Here is a 23908-nt window from a genome sequence, read left to right on the forward strand (position 1 = left end):
ACTTTAATAACAAGCATTACGCTTTTCTTAAGGCTTTTGAAGAAGGCATATTGAGACACTGATAATAATTGTATTAAATAACGAAATAAACTATTATTTTTAAATTTAATTATGGTGAAAGGAATATGTCTCTAAATGTCGAGTGTGTCTGTTTTTTTGGACCTGTGTTCGGATTAACAGGTAACCGATCTTAGTGAAATTTGGCCCACATGTTCCTTGCATCCAGGAAAAGGACGTAAGGATAATATTTATCCCGAAAAAGCTACTGGCAAAAGCGGCGGCATTTGCAAAGATGGCATTTGTTACATAATGTATTATATCTAATAATCTTAAGCACGGCTTGACCGCTTAACGTATCTTAGTGAAGTTCAGCATGGAAATTATTAGCATTTTGGAGACGGCCATAGTGTACATTTTTTCCAGAAAAATAAAGAGTTCCTGAGGGAATTCAAATAACAACAAAAGGAAACGCGGACGATGTCGCAGGCAACTGCTAGATAATTATTATTATTGAAATTCATAAGTATATAACATGTGTTTTCTTTCGCATTCTTTATCATATTCAGGACCTTATTAACCTTTTTTGCGAGCGCATCTTTTTTGATTTGATCTTATTTGTTAATGTATTTTTGTCTTTTTGCAGGTGGATAACACGCATAAGAGTTGTTCTCGGTATTGGACAAAACATAATTCGAAATTGGATACACTGATCAGGAATGATGAAGGTTCTGGCTTTTAAAATTATTAGCACAAGTTAAGAGTCAGTGAAACCGGGATGCACATTGGAGTTTGGACTTAGTTATTTTCCTTGTTTCGATCTCCGGTGGTAGCAATTTAGGCATTTATAGTTTCCAAATTTTCTCTGTGCTTCGGCTGTGACGAAGACGTCCCACTAAGTGATTTTGCGTTCAGGTACGATGCCAATTGAGGGTCCTATACCTCAAGTAGGTTAGCCCTCTAATATCTTTGACTGCATCTTTCTTTACTACTATGTGATATCCCCGTTAATGACTTACTTTATAATGAAATAATAAAAAAACAGAATTAGTTTATACCTAATAAACTCACGCACAATAGTCAATACCTAGTGAAAATGTTTTTATGTAATCAATGTGCCTATACGACCGTTTGCGTAAATTGATGCTTAAATTTGATCTTCTTTTGGAGGTTGCACCACCTTTATTAAAGGCACATAAAAATTGACCTCAATTTTAAATCTCTCACAAATATTTGGCCATAAAGTTTGAATAACTAAACAGGTACAAACTTGTAGTGACCCAATAAATTTTTATTTATTCACTCAGTCAGCAAATATTGGTAGGAAGGAATATAAATTTTAGGCGATTAGGACTTATTTGCATTCTTAGATCAGATAAATATATGCAAATGTACATGCGCAATGATAAATGATTATAGTGTACAAACACCTACCACCTACTTTATCTAACACAATGATGAATCTGCGAGGTGTACCTAGAGGTTTTTTTTGCGATTGCTGGTGAATTCATTCACACGTACCACCCTTTCGAGAAATGCAATGGAAATCCAAGCATAATACCCATTAGGCCTTAAGCGGGGTTTTAGGTCGACAGTGCTGGTGTCAGTGCTAATGACATTTTTTCTGGTTCGTATGGGGAATGAGTGTTGTAGGTTGACATTACCCAATGGACGTCGAAAGTTTCGGTACGATCCAGGGCAAAATCATACACGTCCTGTGTATGATTGTGCCATTTATTTATTTATTTAATTTCGTATACTTATACTTGATCTACAGTAATGACGCAGTTAACAGAGAAATGAAACCGATAATTGTGAAAATAATTATATTATATATATATATAGTATTCAACGAAATGTTTTGTAATACAGAGACAATAGTAGGTAAGCTTGTATTATACATGCAATGTCCTTGTGTCCCAACAGCATCAAATTTTCGACACTTAGCCGTACTTAGCGGGTAGTGAAGCGAAAGTGCCACAAATTGAAAGCACGAGTCGGATCTGTGATTGTGAGTGACTTCACAATTAGAGGTTGGGACATTACATCTTCTTTACTATGCAATCGTAGTAGGGTAGCGGTGATAGCCCCGTGGTTAGGACTGAAGGAGCTTCACTTTCGGGGGCCGAGTTCGAATCGCAGCCCGCGCCTCTATTTTTTCTAAGAGCCCGCGCCTCTAAATTTTCTCAACGGTGAAGGAAAACATCAAAGGCGTCTGGAGGCCACCAATCCGCACTAAGCCAGCGTGGTGGACTTAAATACTTCTCACTGTGGGAGGATACCCGCAGGGTGATTACGTATCTTGCGTACAACAGTAACTTGCAACAGGCGTAAATCTTGTGATCACATCTGTCAAATGTCGCTTTGTTTATTTATTTGATATAAAGGAAAGTTTTAATTTTCAATTCTTATTTGCTCGTCTAACTGATCCTTGCTAAAGTGTATATCAGCCATCAGGACATTTTTCGTCTGTATACTTGGGTTAACGCAATCTGAGACGAGGTCCAATCTCTACGGCACACAGTTGTACCATGTTTGACAGTTGAGCTGGTATTGAATTTTCATGTTATTTCCAAATAATTATCAAGTTTAATGTCATTCCAAAGGCTCCAAAGCAATTAGTGCACTGGTGTGAATGAAACAATACATGTGTACAACAAACAATGGGATATTGAACGAAGGTGAATCTGATATTGCTTGTTGTCGTGAGCGTGACTTGCCTAGTTAGAGGCTATCAATGACGTAAGAATGTGTCAAAAACGCTCGAGGATTTTTTTTATATATATATGTTTATATTTACATAATTTAGTTCTGGTTGTGTGTATATTATTTGCTTGCCGTATATCTCGGGTAAATCACGAAATTCCTTATTTCTCCATGTAGGCGATAAGAATGGGTACTTATATCGCAAAAATAAAGTGATATGATAAAACTCTATCAAGCAATTTTGCGAGATCTGTGTGTAAAGGATAAATAAATTATTAAATATATTCCAAACTAATAAGAAAAAAAATGGTCTGTGTGTGTTCTCAGTGTCACAAGAAAACTTGATCAAAAGCTAGTTACAGAAATATTAACACGCTAAAACTTAGAAAAGTGTTCAATTAGCCACTTCGGCTCTCAGTCGCTGTCGAATGTATGTTATTAACACATAACGTTTTATAAATTACCATTACCTTTATATGGGAAAATATTATGTAGTGATTCTTGTTAAAATTTACTTAAATAGGCTAGCAAAATATGTTTTAATATTCCAAGTCTAAGTAGGTACGTCTTCAGAGACAAGATCGTATTACAGTTTCAAACAAGCCAAATAAAGTTAATATCGCATAATACAAATATAGGTACCTATCCAACTTGGCCTAGTAGGTAATTGCAGCGATTAGAATCAAATATTAACGAATCACGACAATGCAGCACTGTTCACAATTTCACAACATGACGTTTTCGAACCTGTACAGTGTACACACTTCAAGTGTATCATATATATAATTTATTTTAGCGAACAATCATAGGTCTGTGATTTTATTGTATTGGTAACTGTTAATCTTCCGTACTGTTATTAGGTATATATCCGTCTGTTGTCAAATTCATTAGACATGCTCAAAATTCAATTATCAGTTTTCTCTAATATTCGTTCAAGTAGGTCCTGTATCTGAGCGACCTATCTTCGAACTCAAGCGTGACTTCACTTGGTATGTGCTTGGTGCATGTTTAGAGAATAACAAGCAAAAGTTAAGTGAGCTAGCTTTCGAAGTGAGCAAGCTCACATTATTGAGCTTCGACATCGAGCTTGCATTATACTGAATATATAGCCGTATAATATATATAGCCGTACCTCGGTAAGTGCGCTCAGAAAGTTTACAATCTAGACAAAGACATTCAAACAGCAGTCCCCAGTTTTTAACGTCATCTTAATGCGGGTCATCCACGGGCATGGTAGCTTTCGAACTAATGTCTAGTCTAAAAACCAACACATAACAGTCCAAAACGTCAACCTAAGCTAAGGTCGACGTTCCTCCCAAGCGTCGAGCTGTGGGCAACCTTGGCGACCTTCGCCCCTATACTCCGATGACGCTGATAAAACCACATGTGTATGATCAATGACTGAAATGAATGAAAAAAATTATGGGTACAAAACAGCGAGGCGCCTTAATTATAAGTTCTATAGGTACTAATTAAGTTAACTTATCATGCCCAAGCGGTTGAACAGACTAAACGCACTTCTTAGAGTAAGGGTGCGACATGTTTTATGCATTTTGGTAGCACAGGGGTCAGACAATAACAAAGGCACACACGTAAAAATTTCCACGCGAACGAAGTTGCAAGCAATAATTACTTCTTATTACGAACCACTGAGGTGTGGAAGCTGGAACGCCTTTATTGCGTCGATCTTTTCTGCCTCATATTGAGTGAAAAAGCATCTTTTAGGTAAGTGCAATCAAACCTGAACCTTATCATTGCTTTAGGTGATTTTAACGCTAAGCTCAACCCAACCTTTAATATAAACTTTAAGCTACAGACCAACCCACCAATATGGTCCTATTTAACAAGTTTTGAACCTATCATAAAAACACGCTTAGGGAAATGACTGGTTACAGTGCTTTGGTACCTAGGGACGACGGCATTCCAAACCAAAAGCACGGAATAAATTATGCTTATCAAGTAACTAGGTACTTATGTATCTACCGAAGTTTCGGGTTTTGAACAAACTGTGAAATAACTATGTTTGAGTGTCTATAGTTATTTAGTTTTAGGTAGTAGTATTCCGTCCGATCCGTGGGTAAGGAAGGTTCTGGGTTCGATGCTTTTTTTACGGTAGTTATTGACGGAACACGTGCTACAAAGTGCCATACTGGGACAACCAATCTGAGGCGTAAGACCTTCAAACTGGAATAAAGAAATGCTGCTTGGCGGCAGAAATAAGCATGGCGATTATATTTCCTCCACCGAGGTTCAGAAATATCAACCTATTACCGGCCCACTACGGGACATGGGCCCCTCCCACAATGAGAAGGGTGAAAAAAGTGATATTTTAACGCACGAAACGTAGCCGGTGCGTTCTAGGGTTTCGAACTCGACGCCCCGAAAGCCGAAGTCCTAACCACTCGTCTAATTAAAGCACTACTAAAAAGCTCTAAAATTACTAAAAATGCTGCTCACTCTACATTGCATTTGGACTAGATGGGCGGAGGTTGGGATGGGACGGACAAGCCGCATAACAAAACTATTTAGAATTTTAGTGCGTCCCGTGTTATTTATTACATTGTTAAAAAGAATTTCACGCGTATCGTATCGGAACAGAAACGGCGAATAAATCGTTGAACATAATTATAATAAAAGAAAAACAAATGCACAAAGTTATAACTTGCAGAAAAAAGGTAAAGAAGTTGGGTCCTTTTTTGGAGGTTGATCAGAAATGTGGACTGATAAAAACTGATTCATTTTCAATTAATTGAAATTTGCTACTTATTTTACAAGTAACAAATGAAAATAAAACTGGCGAGAGACATACTGGCGCGTCGGGGTTCCGTAGCTTGGAAGAAACAATAATAATAATGATTCGACTTATTTGTAAATATTGATCCGTATATAAAACTAAGTTCCTGTTTTATTTCCGATTTTTCGTTTCCTAAACTTCGGAGATGAAGAAAAAATATCCCTCATATTGTTTATACCTTTCTCACGATGATTCATGAATATTTAAAACATAGAAATGAAGTCCTTTCATATAACGTTTTCCCGACTATGTTATATATAGAAGGAACCACTACAAGGCACAAACCTCCTTCCACAATGAGAAGCAGTTAAGACCGTAGTCCACCACGCTTGCCCGGTGCGGATTGGTAGACTTCCCACACCCTTGAGAACATAATGGAAAACTCAGCTATGCAGGTTTCCTCACGATGTTTTCCTTCACCGTTGAAGCAAGTTATATTTTAATAGCTTAAAACGTATATATCTTAGAAAAGTTTGGTAGAACTAATAAACTAAACGAATTATAAACGTACCTAATAATGGTAACACACATACTAAAAATAAATTGTCAACCCAGAAGTTTAGGTAAAGAAAGTTAGCGAGTAATTTATGAGCAATGGCGTACGATTTCCCTAATATATATATTATATTTTAAAGGAACCCCAATTATGCATTCACCGTTTCATTGGCTGATCCAATTACATGTGTAGCAATAGACAACAATTATTGAAATGTACGTGGTCACATTATGCGTCTCCCAATTTTTTTCGAAGCCTGTCCCCGTTTAATAGTTCGTTGCCTCCGGCGTCTAACTGGACAGTTTTTTGCTCACCGTGAAGACCTCGATAGGTAGTCGTTAGGGACGTTACTGAGTTTCGATTCCGATTACGGTATTTCGTTGCAATTATATAAGACGAAAGTTTTTAGTGATCGAGGGATTTGACTCTATTATTTATTGGTCTAGGCTAAGCTATGAATCACTAAAGATATATTACCTACTTAGTTTAGGTCCTAAACCAAGCATATAGCCATTTAGTCCTTAGGACTCTCACTTTGGTAAGTTCACGTAAATTGATTAATACTGCTTTAGTTTAATACTTACTTTCCACGGTATGAGCCAACAATGATCTCTTCTCAAAAGGAGTCTCAGTTTAATCTGTATTTTAATTACTAAGACCATGACGTACTCTTATTTTTTTATCATGTCGAATTGAATCTAGAATCTATTTATGTACTTTGAACGAAAACAAGTGATGAATTGCTTATTACAAGAATATGTCTAAGAAAGTTTTTCCTTGACACTAATCTACAAGGGATCTCATTCAGTGACCCTTGGTTGAGAGACTGGAAGGGAAGAAGGTTTTTGTTTCTTTAATCTTTTTTTTTTGGGACTTTTATCCTCGAAGACATGCCAGCCCCATCGTAACCTACACAGTGAGATCCTTAAAATTAAACAAAATAAGAACCAAATAATATAACTAATACTAACATACTATTGTATGATTCAAGGATGAGCCGAAGCAACTAAGTCATAGAAGTCCATCGCGATCGCAGATGTTGGGCTACTCAGGGCACTATGCGCAAACCTATTTCGTAATAACTAAGGTTGTGTCAGCTCATCAGTGAAACCCTTCCACTTTTATTCCGATCACACTCCATCAACAAGTGTTGCGGTACAATAATAGTTAAAAGTTGCCACGCAAATTTCAAAGCTTACTATTTAGATTAAATCTTCCGGTAAAATAATCTAAATCGACAACACTAGCGCGACGCATAGCGGGTGCGGCGCTACAGATTTTTTTCCGTATCAAGTCCAAGTGTGGGTGACGTTAACGACATTTTTTGCGGTAATACAAGATTAGTTTCGGTCTCTCGGAACATCAAACAGTTCCATTTGTAAGATGAGATGCAGCCTGCAAGTGCATGAGAAGGTTCTGTCTGTCTGTATAATTCTATCAAACATATAGGTACTAAATCAGAGTGTGATTATGACCTAGGCCCGCTAGGCCCCCTTCAAAAGAAGTAATATTTTGACAGTAGCGAGTCAATACATATTTGAAAATATAATGTACATTGGAAACAATATTAATGAATTTCAAACGAATTATAAACGTGCCTGATAATGTAAATACACATAATAAAAATAAATTGTCAACCCAGAAGTTTGGGTAAATGAAGTTAGCGAGTCATTTATGGGCATTGGCGTACGATTGTATAACAAAATTCCCTCAGAAACTCTAAACTTACAAGAGGGGAGGTTCAAATCATATGTAAAGGAGGGTGTATGTAAAAAAGGTACTACTACACCGTAGAGGATTATATTTGAGACAGGAACGCTTGGATGGCTGCTATTCTAACACATTTCTAAATGGAAAAGTTCCTACATAGTTGGTATTACTAAAAATGTTTTAATCGCTACATTGAAATAGCATAATTTCACGGTATTTTATGCCAATAATTATAAACTTTTGTCATATGTAATTTTTCTATGTATTGTTTTTAAAACTTAATTACAAAAGGGTTGAACAAGTTCATGTGATAATAAAAATTATTATTGAAATAATGACAGGTTTGTATGACATTCAGAAAGTGTACAGTTAGGTACCTACTTGGAAATAAAATATTTGATTTGATTTGATTTCGATTTGTGAGATTTTCTACCTACTTTTACTTATTCGATCGCGTATAAGTTAACTACGATTTATATTATAGTATCAAAGGGGGTACTATCTAGTAACCATACTGTTACAACCATACTATAATATACTTTCAATACCAAATAAATATTCGTTACTTTTAATTTTGCCTGTGAATAATGTAAAAGACAACGTACGTGTGGAGTATCAAAGGTGCCTTCTGTAGGATAAATTGAATAAAAAAATGATTTGTTTTGATAGTAAATTATTCAAGAATTATCTATTTTCGTTACTTTGCTACTGAAAACCTAAGTCGTATTTGTTCGGTGTATACTTACTTGTGTGAAAAACTGTGTCTAAACTCATAATTACACTGGACCGACTCTTACCTGCCAAAGATAAATTACTTACGAATCGAAAAGAAAGACCGGTCCTTCCGGTTAATTGGTACGTTTCATGTTAGATTGAAAAAATAATAGTAAAAAGTAATATATTTTTAACGACAGCACATTATTTTTTCTGATTAAGTAAATTTCTCATTCAACTTACCTACTCTAAAAAAAAAACCAATGAGGACACAAACACTACCTTCTACATTAGAAAAGCTTCCGGTCATCTATCACGGTAAGTATTTGTATTAGGTATCTAATTTCGTAATCTTACTGTAAGATGACGCTTTTAACAGTTTTCCTTCCTCATAAAAAACAGCTGTTATTCCTTATATTGAATAACAGCAAAAAGGAGAACATAGACTTGTACGTTTATCTTTCAAGGCGCATATTTAGGTAGGTACTTAATACTCGTGAGTCGGCAGTAGACAAACCTAATAACCCGCAAATAAATACCCACGAACGTTAAATAAACAAAATTGCTTGCTAAAGTTTTTTAATTATACAGTAGTAATTAACTTCGTCTATTATTATTGTAAGGAAGTCACTGAGGGCCTTCGAACAAACCGCCTTGGCTGATCAAATAACGCCTTCAATCAACGCAACTACATTACCTGGATATGTACGAGTAGGTCGGATCGTCTTTCATAAGTACGTATTCTACGTTTATTTACGTAAATTTAATTATCTATTTAACGGAAAGCGTGTAGTTTTTGTGGTCCTGACATACCGTTGGAATAGTGTTGCAGTATTTTGACAAATTTCAACTGACGGTACTTTTTAAATTTCCGAGCGTGTGGGGTGGGAGGCTTTTGTCTGGTTAGCTTTGAACGTGGCCAGTTGCACCCTAGTTAGTGGCGTATTATAAGTAACGGGCACAGAATTAAGAACATACAGAATCCCCATTAAGCTATTATTGCATGTGCACTGCATGCAATAATGGCTGGCGTGTCCAAAAAAGTTGAAAGCTCACAAAGTTTTTCCCATTTTAAACGTTTAGAACATTAAGAAGTAAAATATTTACTGTCAACTGCTATATGTTACCTATGAAATTAAGCCCGTTCGAGAAACACTACCACAGTGGAATGGTACTTGATGATACAATATTAGCCGTATTTCACACGGCTTCTGTATGTTCTTAATTCTGTGGTAGTGGATAAAGTTATTGAAAAATCTCCCCGAGTAAGTATTAAGTAAATATATTGTCTTATTAGTTATTACTTAGCGAAGTGGTTTTAGTGCATTCACCCGGCTAAAATACCGCGAATTCAGGCTGTAATTATTAGTCATCAGGAATAACCACTCGAAATTCATTATAAAAAACCTATTATTATTACTGTTTTATTAATAAGAAGAAAAAGGCAAAGTCATTGGGTGAATAAGTACCTAAGTAGGTACAGCTTCCTATGTTTTATGATATACCTACGTCACTTAATTTGGACTATTTCTACGAAATCAGCGTGCTTGCTGAATAGGCGCGGCGACTGTAATTATTTGGTGCTGTCTACCAAAACCTTTACAATGGGTTTTTATATCAGATATCCTTTTGCTGCCAGGCCTCTTTTTGCTGGCTATTCTAGTTTATATCTAAGCTTATAATTACGGGGCAATAACTTCTCCATTTTTTTTCTAACTTGCCCTATTTCATGTGATCTCTTCATTCCCTATTTTTAGTCTGTCTGGATATTTAATTTTTGTACATTGAAGGTACATGTCCTGAGGATGCTATGATATCACGAAACGTGCCTTATAATAAGAGAGTAAGTACGCTTTGGAAGATCTGTTTGAATGAATGTATGAATGAATACACTTTTCTTATACACCAAAGAGAAAAAACAAGTTAAGGACAAATAAACACAATAGAGATGGAGTGCACGCTACTGTTCGGTTGGCTATGGAAATTACAAATTTCACCGTAAGGTTTTTCCTGGTTTACGAAATTATAGCAAAATAAACTTAACAAGTACCTATTCATTGTATGCCATTGAATTCCACGACGGAACGCCTGCTTCTATCCAATAATTGTTCTGTAATATTTTATTATTTGGTTTGTTTTATTTTAACGCACTTTTTAAATCATGCTTTGCACTAAGAGTATTGAAAAGATTGTATACGTTATAAGATAGGTTTTAAGTAGATTTGTAGACGAAATATATTAATTACGCATCGAAATACTGAATTAGCAGTTCCAGTGGAAGTTTATTTATTGTTCTGTTCTTTGAAACAATATGTTTAGTTCATATATTTTTTTAATATGATGTGCTAAGCTAAGCTTGCACCGGAAAACTCAGCGTTGGTGACCCCCCACTGCGGGGACAGATGACATCAAGCAAATTGCATGAGTTGCCCGATACAGGCTGAACAATACCGTTTAGTTGAAATCCCCACAAAAGAGATAATGCAAGGCCTTGGGTGGGTTAAAATAATGTAGCTACTATTAAGGGATTATCGGCGTCAGCCTTGTCAAGGATTTATTACATTTTATCATCAGCAGGATGCAAAGTAAGTTGAAGTCTTTTCCGACCGCAGTGGTGAACGCTGCTTATAAGTAAAAGGTCGCGTGTTAGATCGCGGGCAGGGGTACAGAGAATTTATAAGTTAAGAGTTTTCTGGTATGACTAGTTACCGACAAAGATGTGCCGCCAAGCGATTGAGAGTTACGGTACGTCGCCGCGTACCATACCTGTAAAAGGTAAACCTTCTACCGCCTTCGATTGCATCATCAATTACCACCAGGTAGGATTGCAGTCAAGGCCAATAATAGACGGTCTTTTCATACTTTATTTATATGATGATTCCACCAGTTCAATTAGATTTTTTCTTGTCATAATTAACTATTTATAAAAGACCTGACGCAACACACATCATCGGAGTCAGCAGTCGTGACATGGAAGGCCTAGGAGCCGTCACGCAACGCGTGCTACCAAAGGAATAATAGGTACGTTGATCACGGATGATCTCACGCTTCTTACGAATGTGTGTTTTTTCCGCAAAATAATGGGTCGTGTATCGTGCAAGATGCGTCTAGGACGGTCAAAAGATAAAACTAAGTATCATCCACGCCATTAAAGAATCATCCGACCCATTAAAGGGCACAGGTCTGTTCATTTAAATTAACGCTAGCTAATGAATACTAAAGAAACCTTAAGCCCTTTTTAAAACACCCTGAAATAAAGATTTTCATAAAATCTTATCGAAATCCGCATCGCTTATTTTCGATAAAACCAGGCGAAGCTTGCAATTTAATTCCAAGAGGTCGATAAAATAATGTATGGAGTCACAAACCCGAACCTTATAAATTATTGGTATACTGCACACGTATTGTGGTACTACAAAAAAACTGTTAACACAAGGATTTATTTTCGTAATATAAACTGATTCAAACCGGAAGAACATGATACTGATAACTAAAATCACTAAATAAATAACACTTTTTTTTTAAATCTACTGTTTTAATTATTTTGCTAAAAGGTACGTCTAAATTTTTAAATTAATTCAAAAATATGACTAAGTCATTATAAATAGCAGTTGCCAATCTCTTATACAAAAACCTAAAAAAATAATATAATATTTTTTATTATTTTTGTGATTTTGTATATCAGTGGTTTGCTAACTAGAACTTCTAGCCTCCGATATATAGATAGAAATGCATTAATAACTTGATAAGAAATCTATAGTCCTCTATACCTTTAGTCTCTAAAACATAATGATCAGTCTGATCAAAGCTAAAACAATGACAATAATGAAGGAAGTCGTGGTAGTATTTATTTACTTATATTGTCTGTAAGTCGAGGCTTTTATCCAGTAAAACTTCCATGGTTTGATGATTAAGACGGTCATTGCAATTTACAATAACGGCCTCATCACGGGTTTAAGCGTAATCGTTTTGTAGTAACATACGATTATAAAGTGGATAATGTAGCTAAACTGACGTCAGTTAAAACCAAAATGATTTAAGTTAAGTCTTGAGAGACACGACTCCGTATAAAACTTAGACTCTCTCTATTTGGATCTCAGTTCAGAGTCCTAGGTACTAGAAATTATCGTTTCATTGTCACTACTGTTGGTTTGTTTGATCTTCTATTACGCCTTCTATAACTAAGGAACCAATTAACTTGATTATTAGATTGATTAGGACAGAGCTAGCTGAAAGGACGGAGAGTAACATATAGGGTACCTAAATTAAAAAAAAACCGTAATAAAAGCGGACAAATAAACCATAATAAAAGAAATGCGGAAGCGTGTAAAACTGTCTATTTGCTTGTTACCTACCACAAAACGACTGTACCGACCGTGATGAATTTTTGCACACGCAACGAAAGCTGTACATACCTATATGCTTTCTAGACACACGCAAAAGCACACACCATACATACAAACAAACACACAAGCACATTAAGTAGTCCTCGGCTGTCCTCCGTGCATGCGCCTTTAGTAGTGGTACCCAGACGTTTTATACTTGTCGTGGATGTATCAGATAATATCATCTCTCGATGTACGAGTACGTAACCGGATTCAAGCGAGACACGTATATTGACACATTGGGTCTTGCCGCTTTCAGCGTGTCTCCTGCAAGCGCTTTACCTTGCTTATTTATTATACGTTATCGTTTTTTCAGTAAATATATCTAAATAGGTAAATTTGTACCTTCTCCGAAAAAATACGATTTCACGAAAAAGAAAAATACACTGCGAATCTCAGCCACACTACTTATACCTACTAATTATTTATACATTAGGTACCTACTATTTATCAGCGTTTATAAGCAATTATCACTGCATATTACATCAAAATACCGAACCTATTATTTTTATAGACCGTTTACTTTTACGAATCGTAATTGCGCCTGTGATTGTTACACAATATAATATCGAGAGAAGAATCTGCAACAATCTAATCCACAATTAACACATTGTAGGTACATTTCAGTATACGTTTTTCAAGACTACCTACTCTTTAGCTCCTATGAGATTTGGTAAACAATCTATTCGTAGCTATTTAAAAAGCATTTTAGTTATATAATATATAATATTTGTTGAAGCTAATACCTAGATGAATGATCCAGACTAATCTGTTATTATAAATGCGAAATTTAGATGGATGTTTGTAAATCAAACACGCCAGAATGGCTGAACGGGTCTGGATGAAATTCGCAGAGTTTTATTTAAATCTGCAATAACACATTTACTTTGTATCCCGGAAAAATGTAGGTTTCCGTGGGACAGATTTATTCTTGATTTAGAAATGTTTGAGTGTCCACATTTTTTCCGTATATTAGTTCAGTTCAGGAACCAGAGCATACACGTCTAATTTCCATTTATTTATAACGAACTAGCTAGTGTTATAAATGCGAGCCGTACTCAAACGGGCAAAAATAACATACTTCTTATAACGAGAAAACTAATGAATTAAGAATAACTGATAGAAACGAGGACAAAGTCACGAGCAACAGCTAGTTCTCAAATACAAGAAACCATCCCCATTTTGTATTATTATTGGTGACCATAAAGAAGTATTAAGTATGAGAACTACGTTCTTATGCCGTCGACGAAATCTTATAAGTTACCTACAGTACTTTTTGTTGTAAAAAGTAATAAAAGACGAACTGAATAATGGTTATGGAAACTTTTAATGCCAAAAGACACTTAACTAAATGAGCTTATCCTGTAAACCGATAGGTATGTTAAGTCTCAGGTGACTCAAATAGCATCGAGTCACTTATTAGACTAATAGTTCGGGATACTTTACTTACAGCTAGCGTAAGCTCGACCGGCAAGTAAAAACCGCCCGTTAAATAAATGTGCAGGCAACAGTGACAGCACTTGTACTTACATAAATGTAACTATATATATAAAAGAGAAAGTGTGTAGGTATATTCCGTATAGGCTCCGAAACGGCTGGACCGATTTCAATGAAACTTTCAGGGAATCTCTGGATTGACCTGGCGAGTAATACTGTAAAGTTTGAGGACGATCGGAGCACTCCTATTTTTGAACTGTCATTTGTCAAATACAGCTTTTATTTACTATGATGATATTTTATTGTTGGGTGCACATGGGTGTAAGTCTCATAATATATTAAATGATTTAATATATTATAAGACTTAAATTAAAAATTTAATGATGTAAGTTTATTGTTTAAATAAAATAAAGCAAAATCTAGACCGGCGAAGCGGGCTGGGTAAGCTAGTGAGTGTATGATAAAATAAGTAAACAGGATTTAAAAAAGGAAAAAGTCTAAAGCCTGTAACATAGCGTATTTGATTATACAATTTCTTTAAAAAAATAAGTCAGTGTACAAGGGATGATATATTATTCTAACCATACCGCTTACATCGAAATCTGTTCTGGCACTTAGAAGTTAAAGAAAACCGTTAATATGCATACTTACATACAACATTGTATTTTTAGCCCCTTATTAGTAAACCTCGAACATGTTTTTTTTACTCTCTACCTCTACAAGTAATTCCTTGACTGCAGTCTCACCTAGCAATAAGTAATGATGCATTCTAAGATGTTAAAGGGCTAACCTATTAGGGAGTATGGCAAATCGGTTTCAGCACGTCTTTGTCGGTAGGGTGGTACCCGAAGTTTACTGTTGATAGAAGTACCTAGTCTATTGGTAAAACATCTTCTTTTTTTTAACTTTCACGCTCTTCATAGTCACTATCCTCAGCCTTTAGGTTATATAAGTATGATCCAGCAGTACACATCTCATAGGTGAGAAGGATTCCTTATCATTATCACAATTAACTTCAGGAATGGCGACCCCGCACAGGTAAACGCAGCGTTGGTCGGCCCCCAACGAGGTGGACAGACGACATCAAACGAGTCGCTGGGAGCCGCTGGAAACAAGCGGCCCAGGACCGTGGATTTTGGAACTCTCTACAAAAGACCTATGTCCAGCTGTGGACTTCAATCGGTTGAAGTGATGATGATGATCACAATAACTGAAAATAACCGGAAGACAAAATTGACACCTAGAATTTTTTTGTCCCGACTTGGGAATTTCAACTAGCACCTCACAATCTGTACGCTAAGTAATGTAGCGTTCCGGTACGATGTCGTGTTGAAACCGATTAAGCGTATGAGTTGAATACTCTCTAACAGGTTAGCCTGCTACCATGTAAGTCTGCATCAAGACTGTGAGATATCAGTCAAGCGTTAACTTGTAGTGGTAAAAAAAAAAATACTAGGCAGTTTTACTTATAGAGTTATACTAAGACGTACCGATAAAGAGGAAATATATCCAAAGCAAACTTGTATACGTCAGTAGTTCTATAGGTAGATTCACACGGAAAATACCATAAAGCAATGTCAACGTTAATAGTTAGAAGAACTTCTTTAATGTTAATTAGGTACCTAAGAGAGATCTGATGTGCAGTCGAGTCACTCATTCGTGTCTACTGAAGTAGCTAAAACTACCTGCAGTGGCGTGCATAGAGGGTATGCATATGATATAAAATAAAGAAAATCTACAGTAGGAGTTATAAATATTTTAGGATACATTATAAATGCCTATCCTTAAGTTTTTTATAACTCGTACTGGAGTTTTTCTTCATTTTATATCTTCTGTAAAACCTGTGCATACCCTCTATTCACGCCACTGACTACCAGGTAGGTCGAGCTCGAGCGAAAAGTGTAATTATGTCACAACCTTATTACGCCTCATATTTTTGACCAACCTAAAAAAGGAGGAGTCGATTCGATTATTTAAATAAAAAAATTGTGAACCCATCATGTTTCTCTAGTAGAAGTTTAAGCAATACGCTTTATGGAGCGCTATCTTTGCGTCTTCACCACATCGAGCGAAACTGCAGGCTAATATAGTGCACCCCACTGCCAGAACTCTTTTTTCTTGCTCTATGTCCACATGATCTTTAAGGCTATTTAATATGCTCACAATGCACATACGAATCTCTTAATTACTTTAAAGAGCTTCTCGGAATTAAATAGCACCAACTAGATTTGGGAAATCCATTTATATAAAACATCTTCAAAGTTTTAGGTTCAGGTTAATATTAGATTCAAATCCCTAGCCTGGACAGTTTGGAAGTCATAAAAAATCATCTTTTCTTTGTACCTAGACGCAAAATTTTCGTTTCCTTTTAACAATAAAGTAGTCTCGAACACACCTTGCAAAGCTCTCTTTAGAACTGAAAAAGTTTCCCGCGCCAAAACTTAGAACTCCTCTACTTGCGTGTGAAAGTTCAGTTTTGTTCGAAGTGTTGTTTTTTTAATCGTTCACAAATAAGTCATATTACCTACATTTGAAATCGATTAGGCAAAAAAATCTTTAAAAACATAGTATATATTCGATGTATGATTTCAAATAAACGCATAAGCTTAATAAAGCAACAAAATCAACAAACATACATATATTTTATTTGAATAGATGGATGAATACACTCGTAAACTGCTTTATAATTGCGTTTATACAGACATGTTTATACCTACCATAGTGTGGACATAATAAAGTTATAACTATAGTTATAAATAATACTGACACGATTATTTACTATCATAAAACTTGGAGTCTAATTAAAACTGCAGCAGGCTGGTTTTATGATTGAAAATAAGGCTTTTATAAATTAGCTTGCCGTTTTACCCGCGTAATATTATAAAATGGAGGTGGACTGTCAGATTTCGGGTGCAGGTTTCCCCACGTTTTCCGTCAATTTAATTCTTTAAAAAGTACATAACTCCGAAAATTTAAAGGTGTCTGCCGGGGCTCGAAGTTGGGTCTCTGAAAGGAAGGCCGAAATCTCTAGCACTAGGCCGCCCGCTATAGATCACGGAAATTACCATCCTTCACAGCATACTAGTTTCCCACTGTTAGAAAAAAAACTCTTAAAGATCTACCATTATTAATTTTATTGTTTGCAGTTTGTAATAGAGAAGCGAAACCTATTAATAAAGCTGTGTCGATGTTCACGATTTTGTAATTGTGAGTGTATAATACCTACCTATTATTAAAATAATATGCACTAATATAAGTTTAACTGTAGGTTCATGAGGTAAGATTAATATAAAAATATTAAAACAATATTGCTTTAAGCAATGGTTAATGGTTAAGTGAGCCTCCTGTACCGATTTTGACGAACGCGTGCTTCCCGGACATTGCGTCACTTTTTGAACCAGAACAAAACTTTTCAACCGACTAAAAAAAAGGATGGGTTCTCAATTTGACTGTTTATTTTTGTATATTGTTAGGCGATTACTCCACCAGTATTACACCGATTTTCATGTTTTTTTTGCTTTGTAGGTGAGTAAGAGGTGGTAAAATGAAGAAAATTACTCGATTAGAACAAGACTTTCCTTATTATATAAAAGGCATTACAATTTACTTGGCACCGACTTAAAAGTGTTATATTAATTCGTTGCTTTGTAGTTGTTTGACAAATTCGGTTCTTTTTTATCTATATATATATAAAAATGAATTGCTGTTCGTTAGTCTTACTAAAACTTAAGAACGGCTGGAACGATTTGACTTTGATATTATATAGCGGACCAAGCAGATGCTGCTTTGCGGCTTGTCTAAGCATGGTGGTAGTACTTCCCCCTTTTCTAAGCTAAGTTAAACTAAGTAATAATTTAAGGATTTTGTAAATTATGTTTATATATTTTTTTCTTTGATATATTCCTGGATGACTACGAGCTCTGTCACTGTGAAATTAATCGTTTTCTTTCGCAATTTTTCGAGCTTTTTTGGTAACTTTAGCTATTCTTAGGGTTCATCGCATGTTTAATTTGATCATAATAGGTTGGGGAAAAAGTATTTTTGCATTATAGCATGTATGAACTTGTAATAAAATCTCTTTGGCTATACTAATTGTATCTGGTTTTGGTATCATGAAAAGTTTAAATTTTAAAGAAGATAATTCCAAATTCAAGTTAGGAAAGTGTGTGATTTTTATTTGTTTTTCGTACTGTGAAGATGAGTGAATCTAATAAAGAAATTCGGTACATTTTAAAATTTTACCACAAAAAGATAAAATGCAGCACAAGCCGCGATAAAAAAATTTGATATGTTTAAGGACCTAGTGCAGCGTCTGTGAGAGTAGCACAAATTTGGTTTAAGCGTTCTCAATCCGGAAATTTTGATGTCAAAGATGCACCTCGCTCTGGTCACCCTATTACGGATAAAATGGATGCCATTTTTGAAAAAGTGCAGCAAGATCGGCATATCAGTAGTTACAACGTAGCTGAAGAACTGGGAATTGACCACACAACAGTTATGGCGCATTTGAAAAAAACTGGGTACACAAAAAAGCTGAATATTTGGGTACCACACGAGCTCACTGAAAGAAACGTAATGAACCGTACTTACTCATTTGTGATTCTTTATTACGACGTAATGAAACCGAACCATTTTTGAAGAAGCTGATAACTGGTGATGAGAACCAGAGAAGTGGATCATGTACGACAAGAACGTGCGAAAAAGGTCGTGATTAAAGGCCGGTCAGGCTTCACAGACTGCGGCGAAACCCGGGTTTACTCGCAACAAGGTGATGCTGTGTGTGTGGTGGGATTGGAAGGGCGTTATTTATTATGAGCTGTTACCACCAGGCAGGACCATTGATTCTGAACTCTACTGCGAACAACTGCCGGAAATTAATCAACAGAAGGGGTATAGTTTTTCATCACGATAACCTTACACATCTTGAGCCACTCAGCAAAAATTAAGAGAGTTTGGCTGGGCGGTGTTAATGCATCCGCCGTATAGTTCCGACCTTAAGATTTCCACATGTTTCGGTCTCTTCAGAATTATTTAGGCAGTGTCAGGTTAACATCACGAGAGGACTGCCAAAACAACTTGTCGCTTTTTTTTATCAGAAGCCCCTAAATTTCTATAGCAATGGGATTATGTTCCTACCTACAAGATGGCAAAAAGTTATCGAACAAAATGGTACCTACGTACTCTAGTTAAACGTAAATAAACTATATTAAAAAAAGAAACTTTTTCTCCAACCTAATATAAAGATCAGGACCAGGGCCGGATTAACCACGCAGCAAGAGTAGCAATTGCTTCGGGCCCCGCACGAAAAGGGATCCCGCATATTTAATACCGCTCATCTCTGACTGACTGACATACACGCACACGCACACGCTTACAGGCTTCGCCTATAGTAATTTACTACACTATTAATTACCCACAAAATTGAAACCTATAGATAGCAAATACCTATTGTATTTAAGAATAAGATACGTATTGAGTAATTAATTGTATTTTTAGCACTTCACACTTAATAGCCCATAGGAGATCAAGGGCTCTTTTAAAGAATTTGCTACGGGCCCTGCGCTTGTTTAATCAGGCACTGATCAGGACTGATCGTTCGTTGTTCAGGACTCTCTCTCCAATGCCCGCTAGTTGTCTCTCGACTTTCATTTTTCAATATTCATGTTTTTATAACAAGGAAGAATCCGGCTCCACTTTCATCTCTCACAAGGTAGAAAAATGAAGGTTATATTCTAAATCATTGATGTTGGAAAAGAGAACTGATGTGTTTCTTATCGGATTCTTCTCAGTAGAATCAGCCTTCCAAATCAGTGTTAGAATAATTATAAACAAACGGACGGTTTATTTTATAAAGTTTCATTATGAGTTTTTATCTATTCGGTTAACTGCAGGCACCATTAAAAACTTTTGTACCGATTTAAATAATACCATCTCAATTCGAAATCATTTATATTAGGATTGCGTAAACAAGTAATAAACCACTATAAATTGCAACATGCATCTATGCTTAAAATAGATCTACCCAAGCTTGACCCTTTCGCGTGGGTAATGCTGAGGGCAGAAACGAAAAAAAACGCAGAAGGCCAATTTATTACATGTAATGAGTGGCGCCTGTATCTGAAAAAAGAGCAGTATATTTTTAAGTAGTCATATTTCACAATGTAAAATAATATTATCAAACTTGGCGTTCTGTGCTATACGGTAAATGTTCGCAGAGACCGTGGTAAATTATGAGGTGGTGCTTGATTTTTTATCACCTCGTGATACTTTTTCTGGTTTAAAGTTTGTAAGGTGAGCTGATTCTTTTCCGTATTCTTTCTAACCTTGAGAATCTAGATTCTGGGTTTACCACGATTATAAAATTTTAGGTGTGATTTATTTTCCAGTCTTTATTTTGGAAAGCAAGTTTAAAATTACAGTACTTATTTTCTTGAAAAAAATATTAAGTTTTTACAATTATAGTTTTGTTTTATTATACTTGTCTTGAAGACTTATCGTAGACGGGCAACAGACAAACTGTTTGTAAGTCGTTGATTAAATTATAATGCAGGTGCTATTGGTTATATTTTTACATATTGCACTGTCTAACAATTACTATCCATTATCATAGCTATGTATCCATAAAAAAATTAACAACTAGAACCCCACTATGGATTATCTAGTAGGTCAAGTTTGATAAATTACTATGAAGCTATAGTAAAAACATGACTAACATTCAGTTTTAAACTAGCGCCTCCTCATAATTTCCCACGGCCTCTCGGACATATACAAAAGTTAATCCACAACTATTCATTTCGAAATTTACTCCCACGCTTCACATGAGGAAAAGTATGGTACCTACCTGTTACTTGACCAAGGTCATTATGGGGTGGGATGAGCCGCGAATGCTGGGTGAATTTTCTGCGCAACTTTAGTAAGCAATAGCAACAGTTGAATCGATCGTTTTCTAGAAGTTGATCTAGACCCAATGCCCGTATCATTTGAGAGTGCATGACTTTAGGATTTACTACTTTTAGTAATCACTTATCAGCAATTCAATTAACCTGAAATTAAAACATTTATAGACAGCACTCCGTGTCAAACTTTATACTTGGCCAATAAAAAGCATTGAAAACATTTAAACGACCAAAGGTCAAATGCGCATATGAAGTTTATTACGTTAATGACCTATATGTTAAACACAAACGGACAGAGCAGAACTCTGTCCCTCACCACAATCATGAATTTTTATCAATTTAAAAATATGTATAAAATTAATAGTAACAAATATTCCCATCTAATACGCGTCGGAAACCGGAAACTACGTCAACAGGACGATTTAACATCATAGTTTAACAAGGTTTTTTCCCATATGGGTCACAAGTCCTACCTACGATAAAACTGTATTCACTAGAAACGGTTAAGCTGAGATCTAAAACTAATAAACCGATAAATAGGCACTAGCCGTAGGCCAAATAAAGTTATCAGAGATTAAAGCAGAATAGGTGCTCGTAGTATGGACAGGAAATTGTGTAATTCGTCTTCTATTACACACATTACGTCGCTTCCTTGTGCGAACCAGACTCCCGGAAGCTTCATAGCTGGCCTACGTATGGTATGCACATACCTACACAAAGCACAGTACTGGGTAGTGACTATTCACATTTGACAGCACGTACATAGTTTTGAATTATATGTTTTGGGGGTAAGATTTATTTATTTATTACAGTCCATTCCATTACAATGTCATATAGATAAAATAATTTAAATATAAAAAAAAAATTCAATGTTATGGAATTAAAATGGAACCCTGTGCTTTAACCAGATTATCGAAAGGCGGACTTATCAATAATAAATATTTTCATTTAGAATCTCGTTAATTCTGTGATTGTTTGGAACAAGTAATAATTTAACGATTTTGTAAATTATGTTTGTATTTTCTTTTTCTTCGGTATGTTCTGGATATAGCGGTGTAAAATTGGTAAATAAATTAGGTACTAATAAGAAATGTATGTGCTTTTTTTAGGCATAACGGACTATGAAGCGAACGATATGAAAATCCACGCTGACCAGGATAAACTTATTAATAGAATAAATGCTATTTGATTCCCCTAATCCAAAATTATTATTTATGGGTTAGATACAGGCTTTTAGTGCTTGAGGTATTCATATTTTTGTATTAAGATAAATAGATAAATGATTTTGGAACTCTAAAAACCAGTATAGCTGATACTATAAATAAGATCTCATCATAAACATAATTTATTTTAAAATTGAGAGCCAAGTTCCATATGAAGATTATGGGTGGTTTCGACTTCACAATCTGAAACAGGAATTGAGATTTAAACAGTTCAGTAGATAATTTTGAAATTTATGTATAAGAACACAATTTAAATTTTTTAATTCAAAACACAATATTTCGTTCTTCCCGCTATAAGAAATGAAAGCTGATGTTGTAAATAAGATGTTGTCTTATAATTGGAGGTGGTTCGTTCTCTTGCAATTTAGGAAACTTAAGGGCCACCAACCAGATGTAGCTGAAGTCTTAGATACCTAGATACCACACTCAACAGCAATTTAGAATAATCCGTTTCCCGTCTTATAATCCAAACGGAGATCAAAATTTATGTGTTTATCTCCGTACCTCGACCTCATCAAAATCTCTACGTGATCATTTCAAATTGACTTCTAAAAATATTTGCCATGATATAGACCATTCCAGAAAGATTTTCGGACATGAACGATGATACTTCGCATTTATGATTCGATAGATTTGTTTCTGTTGTGTCCAACATGTTCGTATTAAAGTATCATCAAAATTGTCTAAACCTTTGCCTAGGAATTCGCAAAACTAGATAGGTAGCAAGGATGAAAAATATAGTCTATAGGTACGTATTTAAATGAGTTAAATTTAGTCAATAGCCAATTTCTTAATGTTTTATTGATCAAATGAAATTTATAGTGGTAAATAGCAGACAGTACAAACTACGAAGCTTATACGAAGCTTTTAAAGTTTTACCCGTCAACGAATAAATCCACAAACGCATTAGCAATTATCGGTTTTACTTTCATCGGCACCACACAACATTTTCGACTTTGGCACACAAGCAACAAAGTGTAGTTCACTCCTTTCGAAGAAGTAAGCCAGACGGGTGTTTGGTGCTAATATTAGATGGGCACAAAAAACGCCGGCGTCGGGTTGTGGCCCTTTCACGGTCCCTCGTCCCGAAGCGCGTTCTGTGCTTCCTACCCGAACACACAAGTACATAGTGCCAACAGTTCACCGCGCACCGCCACCCGGGGCGCCTGTGTTCCGTCGTTTATACACGATCGCATTACAGACACTTGCAATCTCGCAACACAAGTGCATAACATCGCTGTTATAGCGTTATTTTCGGAGAGTGCCACTATTTTTAACGTGCAACAAGATAGTGTGCATCCTGGCTCGTCCTTCTCGCAAATGTTCTCTTGGATCATCTGTAGAAGGAGATATAAACATAGCACTCCGGTAAGTTATCCGTTGGATGTTTAATGGTGTTATCATCCGACCTAGCTATAATTTCAGAGTTTGTCTATGTCTCGATGCTATTTCGAAAAGATTTACTTATGCAATTTTTCAACGTGTTATGCTAATGAGCGGCGATAATAGGTACTCCAAACACGCTAACAATCCCAGCGAAAGCGAAAAGT

The 23908-nt window shown here is 35.8% G+C and overlaps 1 protein-coding gene across 1 annotated transcript in view; it reads left to right on the top strand.

Moving 5' to 3' along the window:
• The first annotated feature begins 23508 nt into the window (after nucleotides 1-23508).
• LOC120637704 (beta-1,4-glucuronyltransferase 1) overlaps nucleotides 23509-23908 on the top strand; it is a 95108-nt gene continuing 94708 nt past the window's right edge. Inside the window, exon 1 of the mRNA XM_039909659.1 lies at nucleotides 23509-23726. The gene's annotated coding sequence lies outside the window, so the exon portion shown is untranslated. The remainder of the gene's footprint in view (nucleotides 23727-23908) is intronic.

Source organism: Pararge aegeria, chromosome 4, assembly GCF_905163445.1.
Source record: "Pararge aegeria chromosome 4, ilParAegt1.1, whole genome shotgun sequence".
Classification (NCBI taxonomy): Eukaryota; Metazoa; Arthropoda; class Insecta; order Lepidoptera; family Nymphalidae; genus Pararge; species Pararge aegeria.